The sequence below is a fragment of the Oryctolagus cuniculus genome, unplaced genomic scaffold (genome assembly GCF_964237555.1).
Source record: "Oryctolagus cuniculus unplaced genomic scaffold, mOryCun1.1 SCAFFOLD_99, whole genome shotgun sequence".
NCBI lineage: Eukaryota > Metazoa > Chordata > Mammalia > Lagomorpha > Leporidae > Oryctolagus > Oryctolagus cuniculus.
Genome location: NW_027208287.1, coordinates 34,152 through 49,432, shown reverse-complemented (window position 1 = coordinate 49,432; position 15,281 = coordinate 34,152). Strand labels below are relative to the sequence as shown.

At 39.6% G+C, this 15,281-nt stretch overlaps 1 pseudogene; it reads right to left on the bottom strand.

The window, feature by feature from the left end:
* Nucleotides 1-3,082: 3,082 nt before the first annotated feature.
* LOC138848124 (high mobility group protein B2 pseudogene) lies at nucleotides 3,083-3,876 on the bottom strand (annotated as a pseudogene).
* Between the last annotated feature and the right edge of the window lie 11,405 nt (nucleotides 3,877-15,281).

Genomic DNA, 15,281 nt, shown 5'->3' with positions numbered 1-15,281 from the left:
TTGACAAGAATTTTCAGGGCCAGTGGTGTGGCATAGTGGGTAGAGCCACCACTTGCAGTGCTGGCAGCTCATATGGATCCAGATCTCTGCTAAAGCCTGGGAAAGCAGTAGAAGATGGCCCAAGTCCTGGGCCCCTGCACCCATGTGGGAGACCTGGAAGAAGCTCCTTGCTCCTGGCTTTGGATTGGCACAACTCTGGCCATTGCAGCCAACTGGGGAGAGAACCAGTGGATGGAAGACCCCTCTCTCTTCTCTGCCTCTCTCTGTGCAACTCTGACTTTAAAATAAATAAATAAATCTTTAAAAAAAGAATTTTTTCTAATTTTAGATTTGTTCTACTTCATTGCCACTTCAGGGTGTGTGTAAGGAGTGCATATCCAGTTTTTCTATTTTGGAATTTTGGGATTTTGTATTAGCTCTGCTGTGTATTCATTTTTCTTGAGCACTGGTGATATCTTCTCCTTAGTTGTATTAAGAGAGAGAGCAATAGCCCTCATGTCTTTTTAGGTAAGTAAGACATATTAAAAACAGAGCATTCTGTATACATTCATAGTAGTTTGACTTGTTCAATTGATTTTCCTGAACTCCCTTGGATATTCTTGGTCTTTGCTGTACAACTTTCTATACTCATTAATTCTTTGATATTCCCAAATCCAGAAAATGAATGACTCAACAGCTGTGTTCCTGTATTTGCTGGGACTCAGGGTAAGAAGCAAAGTGGAGGTGTTCAGGAATCTAAAGGTACATGCTACATAGCAAAGCACATCATTTCCTATACAAAGTGACTGGGAAATCCAGAATCTTTTGCACACATATTGGATCCTGAACTATTACTGGAGTATTCAGTAAGATTTTAATGTATTTATTTTCTGTGTGTGTGTTTGTATTTCTAAATAAACTCTGCTGGGCTACTTAACATTAACATGTATTGCAGAATTCTTTCATCAGTTTTTACTTTTAAAAAGTTTCTTTTTCAGTTTTATGGGAGAGGGTAGAAGTTTTCTGCTATGTAACTGAAAATTTATTCATTCATTAAACTTAAAAATATTTGTTGCAAATGGGTGGAATACTATTAATTCTTGTGTGATTTTCATGAAACTAAATACATTCTCTATTTTGTTTTGCTTAAAATTTCTGCATGTGTGGACTTCTTTTTTCCTTCTTGCCCCAAATCCCTTTGTGTATTGGGATGGCAAATGGGTTTTACACTGGACAAAACATGTTATTTTGGCAAAGAAGTACTTAGCGTTCCTGCTTCAAGTATTCAAATATTGCATTGGAAATCAGTATATTTGGGCCATATTCTACTGTTTTCCCAGGCCACAGCAGAGAGCTGGATGGGAAGTGCAGCAGCCAGGATCCCAACCGGCACCCATATAGGATGCTGACACTGCAGGCAGTAGCTTTACCCACTATGCAACAGTGTTGCCCACTAACTGGAGCCCTTTTAATCTGAGTTTGCATAAAGTGGAGAATTACAACATCATAAATACAGATAAGTAACATCTTTTTCTCTGCGCAGTACTTTACAGTTACCCAGTGATCCACTGAGAATCTTACATTCCACACTGTGTAATTAAGAAGGCCAGTTACTTGTCTTATTTTGGGTTCTGTGGTTAAACCCATGACATTTTTGAAATGGGAGGATATTAGTTCTACAATTTCATAAAGACTGCTCTGTGGAAGCATCAATAGAAGTTATAACTGTGAGAGTGGTAAGAAAGAAGAATGGAAGAAATAAGTACCCCTTACGCCACACAGAGATGTCCACAAATGGAGTAGAAGATGTGCCCTTGAAAACTATGGCTGACTTTCTGGGACAAACTGTGTTTGAGTGCTTCACATGTTCTGATAGAAAGGTGTTGCCACCAGGTTATTAGTATATTTATTTAGTTAGTTTTTAAAGATTTATTTATTTATTTGAATATCAGAGCTACACAGAGAGAGAAGGAGAGGCAGAGAGAGAGAGAGAGAGAGAGAGAGAGAGAGAGGTCTTCCATCAGGTTCATTTCCCCAATGGCTTCATCATTGTGAACTTTGCTCAGTTCCTGACCTATACCTTTCCTTTAACCTAGTACTTTGCCATGTAGTAGCCCATGAAAACTGCAGACTGCATAAATGAATGAATATTTGGAGGGTTGTGATTTCTTAGAGGAACATCATGAGACAGAAGGAATAAAACAAAACAAAAGTATCCTCCGTATATAGAAGATATACTGTTTTTGCAAGCTATAGAGAAGAGGAAGAAGGAAAGTAGTGAGACTGGAAAGGTTGTGGCAAAGGTAATAGGCACTAGTCAAGAATTCAACAAGCCCATTAGGAAAGTATTAAGGATTCTTTACTTCCATGTAGACTCTGCCCTCTAATGGTGAACAGGGTCCTCTAAACCCACTTGTTGCACAAATGAAAACCCAAGCATTGTCTTCTCCCACAGATGGAGTCTGCTATTGGTTTTGATTTACATTTCCCTAATGGCTAGTGATATTGGGCATGTTCATCTATGTCTTGACCATTGAGATTTCTTCTTCTGAGAAACATCTATTCTGATCATTGCCCATTTCTTACGTGTACATTTTGCTTCTTGTTTGGAGTTTTTCCAGTTCTATATATGTATGTTCTGGCTATCAATGTTTTGTCATAGTCAGAGTTTTCAATGTTTCCTGCCATTCTGTCCATTGTATCTTCACTCTGTTGATTACTTTGTTATGAAGATGTATCTTAATTTGATATGCTCAAATTTGTATATTTTATTTTGTTACTTGTGCTTTTGGAATCTGACCCAAAACTGTTGTCTATGCTAATGTTTTACAGTTTCTCATATGTTTACTTAGGTTTTGGGTTTTTTTTAACATGCATAATTTTATTACAAATTTTTTTTAAAAAAAACAACACAGAATGCAACATCCTAACAAAAAATCCAAATTTACAAATGATACTAATTCCTACAACTTTGCTGTGCTACCATACACAAGTCAAGAAATTAAAGAAACCATTAAATATTTTGGAACATTCAACATCAGAAGCTTTAAAATCTAACTGTATGTAGTAGCCCCTCAAAAAGCTACAACCTGCATTTTTTAAAAAAAGTATTTTCTCTACAAAGAATCTTATCAGCTATACAAAAATCTGTACAGTTTTTTTATACTGAAGCTAATATTGAGCTGCACTTGAATTCACATTCTTAGCAAAACAACTGCCTGAGCACACACGCACACTCCACACTCATCATTACAGGATAGCCATTTATTCTTCATCTTCATCCTCTTCCTCATCATCTTCATCTTCTTCCTCTTCCTCTTCTTCCTCCTCATCTTCAGGTTCATTCTTCTTCTTTGAGCCTGTGGGCCTACCAGGGCCCTTCTTTCCCGCTTCACTTTTGCCCTTGGCACGGTATGCAGCAATATCCTTTTCATATTTCTCCTTTAGCTTAGCTGCTTTCTGTTCATATGGTTGTTTATCTTTGGCTGACTGTTCAGACCACATCTCACCCAATTTTTTTGCAGTGTCCCCAATGGACAGGCCAGGGTGTTCACTTTTGATCTCTGGGCGATGTTCAGAGCAAAAGAGAAAGAAGGCAGATGGTGGTCTTTTAGGAGCATTAGGATCTTTTTTCTTTCCCTTCTTAGCACCCTTGGGAGGAACGTAATTTTTCATCTCCCTGTCATAACGAGCTTTATCACTTTTTGCCATATTTTCAAACTTGGACTTTTCCTTTGCAGACATGGTCTTCCATCTCTCCGAGCATTTCTTAGAGAATTCAGTGAAACTGACCGAATAGTCAGGGTGTTTCTTCTTGTGCTCTTCCCGGCACATCTGCACGAAGAAGGCATAGGAGGACATTTTGTCCCTCGGCTTGTTGGGGTCTCCTTTACCCATGACAACGGAACGGCGGCCACCTGGTGCGAGTTGTTCCTCAGACTCCCGCAGAGCAGCCAGATCCGACGGCATTGCTTCCTTCCCTCAGCTCCAGCATGAACTCAGGATGTGAGGGCGATCTGGCTGCAACATCTGTCACCCCATTGATCGCCAGGGTTGCTTCGGCTGATCTGGCTGGCTAGGCGGGTGTCCCCTTCCTCCCTCACCAATCCACGTGCGTCCCTCCCGAAGCTGTGTGCTCGGTCGAAGAGGACGACCTTCCCCGCTAGAGGAGGACCGGTCTTCGGTCAAGGGTATACGAGTAGCTGCGCTCCCCTGCTAGAACCTCAAAACAAGCTCTCAAGGTTTTGGTTTTATATTTAGACTTTTAATTTACCTTGAGTTGCTTTTACATAGTGTATGAGGTGTTGGGGTATCTTTTCAGGCTTCTACATATGGATAATCACTTTCCTTTAAACCATTTGCTAAAGGGATTCTTCTTTCTCCTGTTTGTTTTATTTCCTTTATTAAATAGGGGTTGGCTGTAGAAAAGTCAGTTTATTTCAGCTGCCTATTTTTTCCATTGAACTATGTGTCTGTTTTTCCAACAGTGCTAACACTGCTTCTATTTTTTTAAGATTTCTTTATTTGAAAGGCCAGATGCTTCTTCCAAGTCTCTCATGTGGGTGCCAGCACCCAAGAACATGGTCCATCTTCCACCAATTTCCCAGGTGCATTAGTAGGGAGCTGGATTGGAAGTGGAGAACCTGGTCTTCTAGCAACAACATATGGGATGCATGCACAGCAGGACAAGGCATTAACCTACTACACCACAGCATCAAACGCTTCCTTATTTACTTCTGCTGTGATCTTTCATTATTCACTTTTCTACTGCCCCACAACTTGACTCATTCCTGTTTTTTTTTTTTTTTTCTGGGTCCTGGAGGATGGTAGTAGGTTGCTTCTGGGATATCTTTTTTATGTTAGTAGATACTTGGTAATCTAAAATCATAGATTTTACTTTCTATATTTCTCTGCTAATCACAAGGACCTTCTAGATGACAGCAGAAAATGCTAGCAGAAATGAGGATATATTAATTTGCTAAGAAAATACCACAGAGAATATGATTTAAATCATGGAATTTTACTTCTCAGAGTTGTAGAGCTTGAAAATATCAGACCAAGGTGCTAATAGGCTCGATTTTTCCAGAAGCCCTTCTCTGATGTGACAGACACATCTATCATTTGATCTGCTTAAAAGCACTTTCTTCAGGTAGAGTTATGTTGGTGGTTAGCACTTCAGTGTTTGAGTTTTAGGGAGGCACATTTCAGTCCACAACAGCAAAGGGGCCCTGTGGTCTACTTCAATGACAGCCATCTCTGCGGAGGACAGAAAGTTTGAAATCAGCATTAGGAGTTCTCACAGTATTACTGTCAGTGCTATCTCCATCAAATGTGCATTCATGTACACACAAACAAAACTACCTGTACACATAAACACATTCAACAGTGGAAATGCCTGATGGTTGTGTACAGGTAACATCAATATAATAATCCATAAGATGGCCTATTAGCAGACATTAAAAGAGAATTAGAAAGAATGACAACAAAATCTGCAGTTACCTATATTTATGTCTATATGTATGATATTCAGTATTTATAGTTGCTAAAAGATGAATACTGATGTGTGGAAATAAAAGCTAAACCTTACCTTGCAATATTGCAGCCTAGTCTACATGAAAGATGTCTTCCTAAAACCTTTCCCTGGGCCCACTCTGTGGCATAGTAGATTAAGCATCCACCTGCAGCACCAGCATCCCACATGGGCACCAGTTTGAGTCCCTGCTCCTGCACTTCCAATCCAGCTCTTTGCTAATGGCCTAGGAATGCAGTGGAATATGCCCTGAGTGCTTGGGCCCCTGCACCCATGTGAGAGACCTGGAGGAAGCTGCTGACTCCTGGCTTCTGGCACCTGGCTTCAGATCGGCCCAGCTCCAGCCATTCTGGCCATTTAGGGGTGAACCAGTGGATAGCAGACCTCTCTTTCTCTTCCTCTCTATATCTGTCACTCTGCCTCACAATAAATAAATACATCTTTTAAAAATCTTTCCCTTTTTAAATTTCTTAATTGTTTTAAAGATTTATTTATTTATTTATTTACAAGTTGAGTTACAGACAGAGAGGAGAGCCAGAGAGAAAGAGAGAGGTCTTCCATCTGATGTTCACTCCCTAATTGATTGCAACTGCCAGAGCTGTGCTGATCCGAAGCCAGGAGCCAGGAGCTAGTTCCAGGTCTCCCAGATCGGTACAGGGGCCCAAGGACTTGGGCCATCTTCTACTACTTTGCCAGGCCATAGCAGAGAGCAGGATCAGAAGTGGAGCAGCTGAGTATTGAACTGGACCCCATATGGGATGCTGGAGCTTCAGGCCAGGGTGTTAACCTGCTCCACCACAGCACCAGTCCAACATTTTAAATTTCTGATACTCTAAAGTAGCAAAGGACTGCATTACATCTAGGAAAGATGTATTTAAAAATTATAAATCTAGTGCATTTTAGCAGAAGTCCTAACAAATACTTCTGATTTTCTCAACATTATGTATAAATAAATGATAGAATCAGTCATTGTCAGATTAATAGAAGTAGTTTGAGAGGATTGTCTCTCTTTCAATTGTGTTGAATAGTTTGAGAAGCATTAGTTCTTTAAAAGACTTGTAGAATTCAATAGTGAGGCTGTCTGATCCTGGACTTTTCTTTCTTGGGAGGGTCTTTATTACTCATCCACTCTCTGTCTTGGTTTTTGATTTGTTTAGCTTTTCTATGTGTCTTCATGACTCAATTTTGGTATATTGTGTATGTCCAGGAATCTGTTGATTTTTCCTCTAGGATTTCCAATTTGTTAACAGTCACAACAGATGCCCACATCCTATATTGCAGTGCTAATCTGAGTTTTGGGTACTCCACTTCCAAATCAGTTTCATGTTAATATCCCTGGGAAGAAATGGATAATAGCTCAAATTCTTTCCTTCTTGTCATCTAATTTGGAGAACTGTAACCTCAATGGGGACTTGAAACCTGGTCTTGCACAGTTGTAGCCATATAGAAAGTGAACCAGCAGATGGGATATCTCTCTGCTTCTCTTTCCTTCTCTCTTTGTCTCTGTGTCTCTCTGCCATTTTTTATCATATTAAAATATTTAATTACTTATTTGAAAGAGTTACAGAGAGAGGGAGAGACAGAAATCTTCCACCACCTAATTCATTTTTGAGATGACTTTAATAGCCAGAGTGTGGCCAGGTTGAAGCCAGGAGCTTTTCCTCCGATGTGCGTGGCAGCATCCCAGCACTTGGGCCAACTTTCCCTGCTTTTTCAGTCCATTGGTAAGGAGCTGGATCAGAAATGGAATAGCTGGTACTTGAACTGGTGCACATACAGGATGGCAATGTAACAGATAGCAACTTTGTCCACTGCACCACAACCACCAGCTCCTCTTTCTGGCTTTCCAATAAATAAATCTTTTGAAAAAGAACTTAAGGTAGTAAAAGTCATCATGACTGAGCAATGGCAAATTTATTGAAGTGATCTATTTTCTTAAAGATCCTTTTATGAATTTGAAAGGCAGCACTAGAAAGAGAGAGTGGGAGAGATGGATCTTCCTCCTGGTTTGTTCACTCCTCAAATGGCTGCAATGAGTGTGGCTAGGACAGACTGATACCAGGAGCCGGGGGCTTCTTTCAGGTCTCTCACAAGTGTGCAGGAGCCCCAATATTTGAGTCACCCTGTGCTGCTTTTCCAGACACATTAGCAGGGAACTGGATCCGTTTGGAGATTAATGTCTATGATACTCTCCTTGCAGTTGAAGGATTTAGAATCCATTTTGATTATGGGTGGGCTAAGTACAACAGCTCCCAATTGTCCAAGGTTTGGATTAGATGGGTTCTGAGAAATTTTGTTAAAATAGTTATTAATCATAACTCTCAGTTTAAGCTTTTCTTACCAAATTTTCATGTTTGCTGATGTTTATATCTATGGGAAAATTGGGTCTCTGGATTGCAACCAATGAAAGCATCCAGACTAACAGTAATAAGGTCAACAGTCAGCAGAATGATGTCCAGCTGAACTGAAATAGCTTTTCTTATTTGGTAGAGGGGTTACCTCCTGCATTATACTGACATACTGACATAGACAGTAGATATTGGAGCCTGTCTCTTCTGCCAAATGGAGAATGCCGCATTTTGATCCATCGTATATATATTTATATATTATAATATATATTATATATTTCTATACATAATATGGAATTACATATAATTATCATAAATATATAATATATAATTATATATAAATATTATATATGAATTTATTCATATATAAATATATAATTATTTCTGATCCAGCTCCATACCAATGGATTGAAAAAGCAGTGAAAGATGGTCCAAGTGCCTGGGTTGCTGCCACACACATTGGAGGAGGAGCTCCTGGCTTCAACCTGGCCACACTCTGGCTATTGAAGTCATCTCAATAATATATATATATAATATATATAATAGTTATAGTAAATTATATAATATTATCTGTTTATAATTATTATATATTATATAATATATTATATGATAAAGCATAATATATTTTATATATGAATATATTTATATACATAAATATATATAAATAAATGTAAATATATATATATAGAATTTATTTACGTATTTGACAGGTGTACTTACAGACAGTGAGAGGAAGAGACAGAGAGAAAGGTCTTCCATATGCTCATTTACTCCCCTAATGACTGCAATGTCTGCAGCTGGGCCAATCTGAGCTAGGAGCTTCCAGGTCTCCCACATTTTGGCAGGGACCAAAGCACTTGGAACAGCTTCTACTGCTTTCCCAGGCTATTGCAGAGAGCTGGATGGGAAAAGGAGAAATGGGGACTAGAACTGGTGCTCATATGGGGTGCCAGCACTGCAGGTAAAGGATTACACCACTGCACCACAGTGCTGGCCCCAGTCTATCCTTTATTAAGGAGATCTCCGTAATCATGTCCAGGTATTGCTGTCCTATATTCATGGCCAAAGTCCTAGCAGGCAACATGGTTTGGAGAATCGTAAGCACAAGGTGTGTAGGAGACTTCATTTCTCATACAGCACAGTTAATAACAAGGTTCCAAGAGGGGAAATTACTTGCATCATAGTCTGAGAACTAACGGACATCACAGGTGATCTAAAGAATTTAGAAGGTTTGTGAGCCCCTAGAGTGAAAAAGTCACGGGGAGCACAAGGACAGTGCCTAGAGTTTATTTTGATGGATTTTAGCCCCTTTCATTGGAGGGAGGCCCGAAGAAGCTGGACTGATTAGTAAACCTCAGAAGTGTCTTTTCAATGTGAAGGCAAACTGAGACTGAGGGGTTTTTGGAAAAACGTTGAACAAAAGACATTTCCCACACTTGGTTAAAACACATCATTTAGTGGCCGGCACCGTGGCTCACTAGGCTAATCCTCCGCCTAGCGGCGCCGGCACACCGGGTTCTAGTCCCGGTCGGGGCGCCGGATTCTGTCCCGGTTGCCCCTCTTCCAGGCCAGCCCTCTGCTGTGGCCAGGGAGTGCAGTGGAGGATGGCCCAGGTGCTTGGGCCCTGCACCCCTGGGAGACCAGGAAAAAGCACCTGGCTCCTGGCTCCTGCCATCGGATCAGCGCAGCGCGCCGGCCACGGCGGCCATTGGAGGGTGAACCAACGGCAAAGGAAGACCTTTCTCTCTGTCTCTCTCTCACTGTCCACTCTGCCTGTCAAAAAAAAAAAAAATCATTTATCTACTGATTTTCATCAAATCTGTTAACATTAGGCATAAGGTACAGTGGACATGGTGGATGGCATATAGCAATATGATTTTAGTAATATATCATGAGGTGCTTTTTTTAAATGGATTTAGCAGGTAAAATTGGGCTACCTAATGGGATGTAGCTGGAATAATCACCTTTTTGTTAAATAAATCTGAGGTAATAAATGTTAGTGTATGAAGACATTGAGTTTTCTGTTATTGGGCCTTCTTGGTTATTTTAATCTGGGATCTGCGAATTCTCATTTTCTTTATTTTATTCCTCATCATGTCGGACCAACTCTGCTGCTTTGGGGATTTTTTTAGTACATCTGACATTTGGAAATTTAGACAATAGTATAGTTAAAATGAGATGTACCAAGTAAAGTATTTTTATTCTGATACATATTTTGGAATTCTTCTAAAATTCCTATAGAGTATCCTTGTTAAATTTAGTTGCATCCCAGGTTAAGACTTATTGGAGGCAGGCGCCATGGCTCAATAAGCTAATCCTCCACCTGCGGTGCAGGCACACCAAGTTCTAGTCCTGCTGGGAGAGCCATATTCTGTCCCAGTTGCTCCTCTTCCAGTCCAGCTCTCTGCTATGGCCCAGGAGTGCAATGGAGGATGGCCAAAGTGCTTGGGCCCCGTTCCTGCATGGGAGACCAGGAGGAAGCACTTGGCTCCTGGCTTTGGATCAGCCCAGTGTGCCAGCCGCAGCACACTGGCGGCAGCGGTCACTAGGGGGTAAACCAACAGAAAAAGGAAGACCTTTCTCTCTGTCTCTCTCACTGTCCACTCTGCCTGTCAAAATAAAAAATAATTTTTATAAAAAGACTTATTGGAGCCACTTTAGTGATTATACCCATGAAACTTTGTTAATAAATGCAAATAGAACCTGGGAAAATTGATGTATATCTTATGCTGTAGAGACTTAAGATTGAACATCTTTTTTTAATCTTTTTTAATTATATAATTTAAAAACAAATTTGAGATTTTTTTTTTACTTTACTAAGTCACAGCTCTGGCCCCATTAATATGACTTAACAATGTTTTTTCCTCTCAGACTTATCTCTATTGGTTCAGTTAACTGCATGCCTTTTCTTTACATTCAGATTCCCTCAGCTCTCAAAGCTTATTCATCTTAATTCTGTTGTTCCTATTTCCCTCCCTTTTATTCTGTCCCTAGGCTAATTGAGGTCATGATTCTCCATTCCTTCTGTGTGGTGTCACAGTAGGCTTGAAGTGTTCTTTTTCTCTTCTGATTTCTAAAGAAAGAAATTATGTATTCCCCCAGTTTAGATATTTTAATAATGCACTCTAAAACAAAAGTTAAATGTTCTTAATTTGACAAGAATTTTCAGGGCCAGTGGTGTGGCATAGTGGGTAGAGCCACCACTTGCAGTGCTGGCAGCTCATATGGATCCAGATCTCTGCTAAAGCCTGGGAAAGCAGTAGAAGATGGCCCAAGTCCTGGGCCCCTGCACCCATGTGGGAGACCTGGAAGAAGCTCCTTGCTCCTGGCTTTGGATTGGCACAACTCTGGCCATTGCAGCCAACTGGGGAGAGAACCAGTGGATGGAAGACCCCTCTCTCTTCTCTGCCTCTCTCTGTACAACTCTGACTTTAAAATAAATAAATAAATCTTTAAAAAACGAATTTTTTCTAATTTTAGATTTGTTCTACTTCATTGCCACTTCAGGGTGTGTGTAAGGAGTGCATATCCAGTTTTTCTATTTTGGAATTATGGGATTTTGTATTAGCTCTGCTGTGTATTCATTTTTCTTGAGCATTGGTGATATCTTCTCCTTAGTTGTATTAAGAGAGAGAGCAATAGCCCTCATGTCTTTTTAGGTAAGTAAGACATATTAAAAACAGAGCATTCAGTATACATTCATAGTATTTTGACTTGTTCAATTGATTTTCCTGAACTCCCTTGGATATTCTTGGTCTTTGCTGTACAACTTTCTATACTCATTAATTCTTTGATATTCCCAAATCCAGAAAATGAATGACTCAACAGCTGTGTTCCTGTATTTGCTGGGACTCAGGGTAAGAAGCAAAGTGGAGGTGTTCAGGAATCTACAGGTACATGCTACATAGCAAAGCACATCATTTCCTATACAAAGTGACTGGGAAATCCAGAATCTTTTGCACACATATTGGATCCTGAACTATTACTGGACTATTCAGTAAGATTTTAATGTATTTATTTTCTGTGTGTGTGTTTGTATTTCTAAATAAACTCTGCTGGGCTACTTAACATTAACATGTATTGCAGAATTCTTTCATCAGTTTTTACTTTTAAAAAGTTTCTTTTTCAGTTTTAAGGGAGAGGGTAGAAGTTTTCTGCTATGTAACTGAAAATTTATTCATTCATTAAACTTAAAAATATTTGTTGCAAATGGGTGGAATACTATTAATTCTTGTGTGATTTTCATGAAACTAAATACATTCTCTATTTTGTTTTGCTTAAAATTTCTGCATGTGTGGACTTCTTTTTTCCTTATTGCCCCAAATCCCTTTGTGTATTGGGATGGCAAATGGGTTTTACACTGGACAAAACATGTTATTTTGGCAAAGAAGTACTTAGCGTTCCTGCTTCAAGTATTCAAATATTGCATTGGAAATCAGTATATTTGTTTACTGTACAAATGTCCTTCATACAATTTTGTAATCTTCTGGGATGGGAGAGGAAGCAGGAAATAGGAGGATTATGGGTGGGAGGGATGTTTTGGGGAGGGGAAGCCACTGTAATCCAAAAGCTGTACTTTGGAAATTTATATTTATTAAAAAAATTAAACAATTTTGTAATCTTCATCTTCCTTTTTATTTCATCCTTTTTAAAAAAAGATTCATTTATTTTACTTGAAAGTCAGAGTTACACAGAGAAGGAGAGAGAGAGAGGGAGAGCAGTCTTCCAACCACTGGTTCACTCCCCATTTGGCCACAATGGCTGGAGCTCTGCCAATACAAAGCCAGGAGCCAGCAGCTTCTTTTGGGTCTCCTATGCAGGTGCAGGAGCCCAAGGGCCTGGGCCATCCTCTACTGCTGGATAGTAAGTCTTACTTGCCTAAAAAGATGGATAGTAATTTGAGTAGCCAGGACTTGAACTGGCACCCAATTGGAATGTCAGCACTGCAAGCCACAGCTCTACTTGCTACTCCACAGCATCGGCCCCCTAAATTCTTATGAGTATTGCTACACGATTGGAATTTATAATTGATAATGCTGAACAATTGAAACTGTCTTATTTACAATTGTAGGACTGGATATGGCAGTTTTACTTGAAGTACAGTATGTAGCCTGCTTATTGTATGATTTTCGGAAAAGCATGTATTTATATATAACAGCAGATCTGTTAATCATTTAAAAGTGAATTGTCATGATTACCCAGATGTAAAGAATGCAATATGTGCTAATGAGTTAGCAGTCACAGACATTTAGAATTAGAGGGATTTTAGAACTTTTTCAATACTGCAGTTTTTATGAAAAACTAATAATTTTTTTATTTGACAGGTAGAGTTATATACAGTGAGAAATCAAAAAGGTCTTCCTTCCATTGGTTCAGTCCCCAAATGGCTGCCACAGTTGGAGCTGTGCCCATCCAAAGCCAGGAGTCAGGTGCTTTCTCCTGGTCTCCCATCCGGGTGCAGGGCCCAAGCACTTGGGCCATCCTCCACTGCCTTCCCGGGCCATAGCAGAAAGCTGGACTGAAAGAGGAGCAACCAGGACTAGAACACTTTGCCCATAAGGGATACCAGCACCACAGGTGGAGAATTAACCAAGTGAGCCACGGCGCTGGCCCCCGATAAATTTACTCTTAACAAAATATCAAAATATCTTATTTAGTATAAAGTTAGTAGTGAAAAGAGACTACCTTGTTGAACACAGAAATTTGAGATTATATTTCTTGGTATTAATTTGCATCTTAAGGCTTATTGCCTAGTTTATTTCAACATTTCCATCTAATATTACTAATAATATCTTGTACTTAGTGGTTCACTGTGTGCCAGACAATATTCTTTTGATTTTTTAAAAGATTTATTTATTTATTTATTTGGAAGTCAGAGTTACACAGATAGTGAACAAGAGGAAGAGAGAGAGAGAGAGAGGTCCTCCATCTGCTGGTTCACTCCCCAGATGGCCTAAAAGGTCAGAGATATGCCAATCTGAAACCAGGAGCCAGGACCTCTTCAGGGTCTCCCATGCAGATTCAGGGGCCCAAGGACTTGGGCCAACTTCCTACTGCTCTCCCAGGCTATAGCAGACAGCTGAATGGAAAGTGGAGCAGCCTGGACTTGAACCGGCCTCCATATGGGATGCCCCCACTGCATGCAGTGGCTTTACTAGGTACACCACAGCACTGGCCTCAAGACAATGCTCTAAAATGATGCATTAATTATTCCCAAATATTGAAAAGTGGCATGGTACACATTTGAATGTGTTGTTTTGTACTAGTTGTAGAAACAGTTTAAAATATATTTATATTTAAAAATGTAAGCTTTGATCTAAAGGTTTACTTTCCCTTAAGGTGCCTGTTTGGAAACTGAGAGATCATTGAAGTCTCAAGATAGAGTACAACTGATCTTATCCAAGCCTCCTTTATCACATGAGGATGCTAAATGCCAAGCCCAGAGAAGTTAAGTGAACTGTTCAAGGTCACATAGGTAAGTTGTGGCAGGGATAATTCTGTATTAGCATTAGGTATCCTGATACATAGGCCACTGTTCTGTCAATTTTGTACTCCTTCTGGAGTTAAAGATTCTAAGTTGTGGAAAATTGAATTTGGAAATTTAGTGGTTGCTATGTTGTTATGGTGAGAAATTTCTGTGTATAGCTATGAGTTGCTTAAATTTTATTCAATATATTTTTCTAGTATGTTTGCTATTTATTTGAAATGTATAACAAGTAGCTTCATCTATTTGCCAAAAGAATTTTTTGAAGATTTATTTATATTATTTGAAAGTCAGAATTACACAGAGAGAGAAGGACAGGCAGAGAGAGTGGTCTTCCATTCACTGGTTCACTCCACAGTTGGCCTCCATGGCTGGAGCTGTGCTGACTGGAAGGCAGGAGCCAGGAGCCTCTTCCTGGTCTCCTATACAGGTGCAGGGGCCCAAGGACTTGGACCATTTTATAATGCTTTCCCAGGCCATAGCAGAGAGCTGGATAGGAAGTGGAGCAGCCAGGTCTTGAACTGATGCCCCTATGGAATACCAGCACTGCAGGTGGCAGCCTCACCCACTATGGCACAGTGCCAGCCCTTGCCAAAAGAATTTATAGAAGCTATTCCATATATACACTTAACAATTATTTAGTTACTTGACACGAACTATCCCTGCATATTTGAAAATTTTGAATGGTATCACTTGGGTTTTAAGAATGTTATATTTTAGGTCTCTTAATATTTTTAGTGATGATGTTTTAAAGGCCCTTTCTGTTTTATGAAAAATGATAAGGATTTTGTTTTACAATGGCCATAGTATTACTACTTAAAGCAATAGATTAAATAACACTTTTAAACAAAGTCATTTAATACTGAATTCTAACACACTGGTATATTTTAAAGTGAGAAACCGGATTTCTTTCAGATATTCTAAAGAAGAATGATAATCA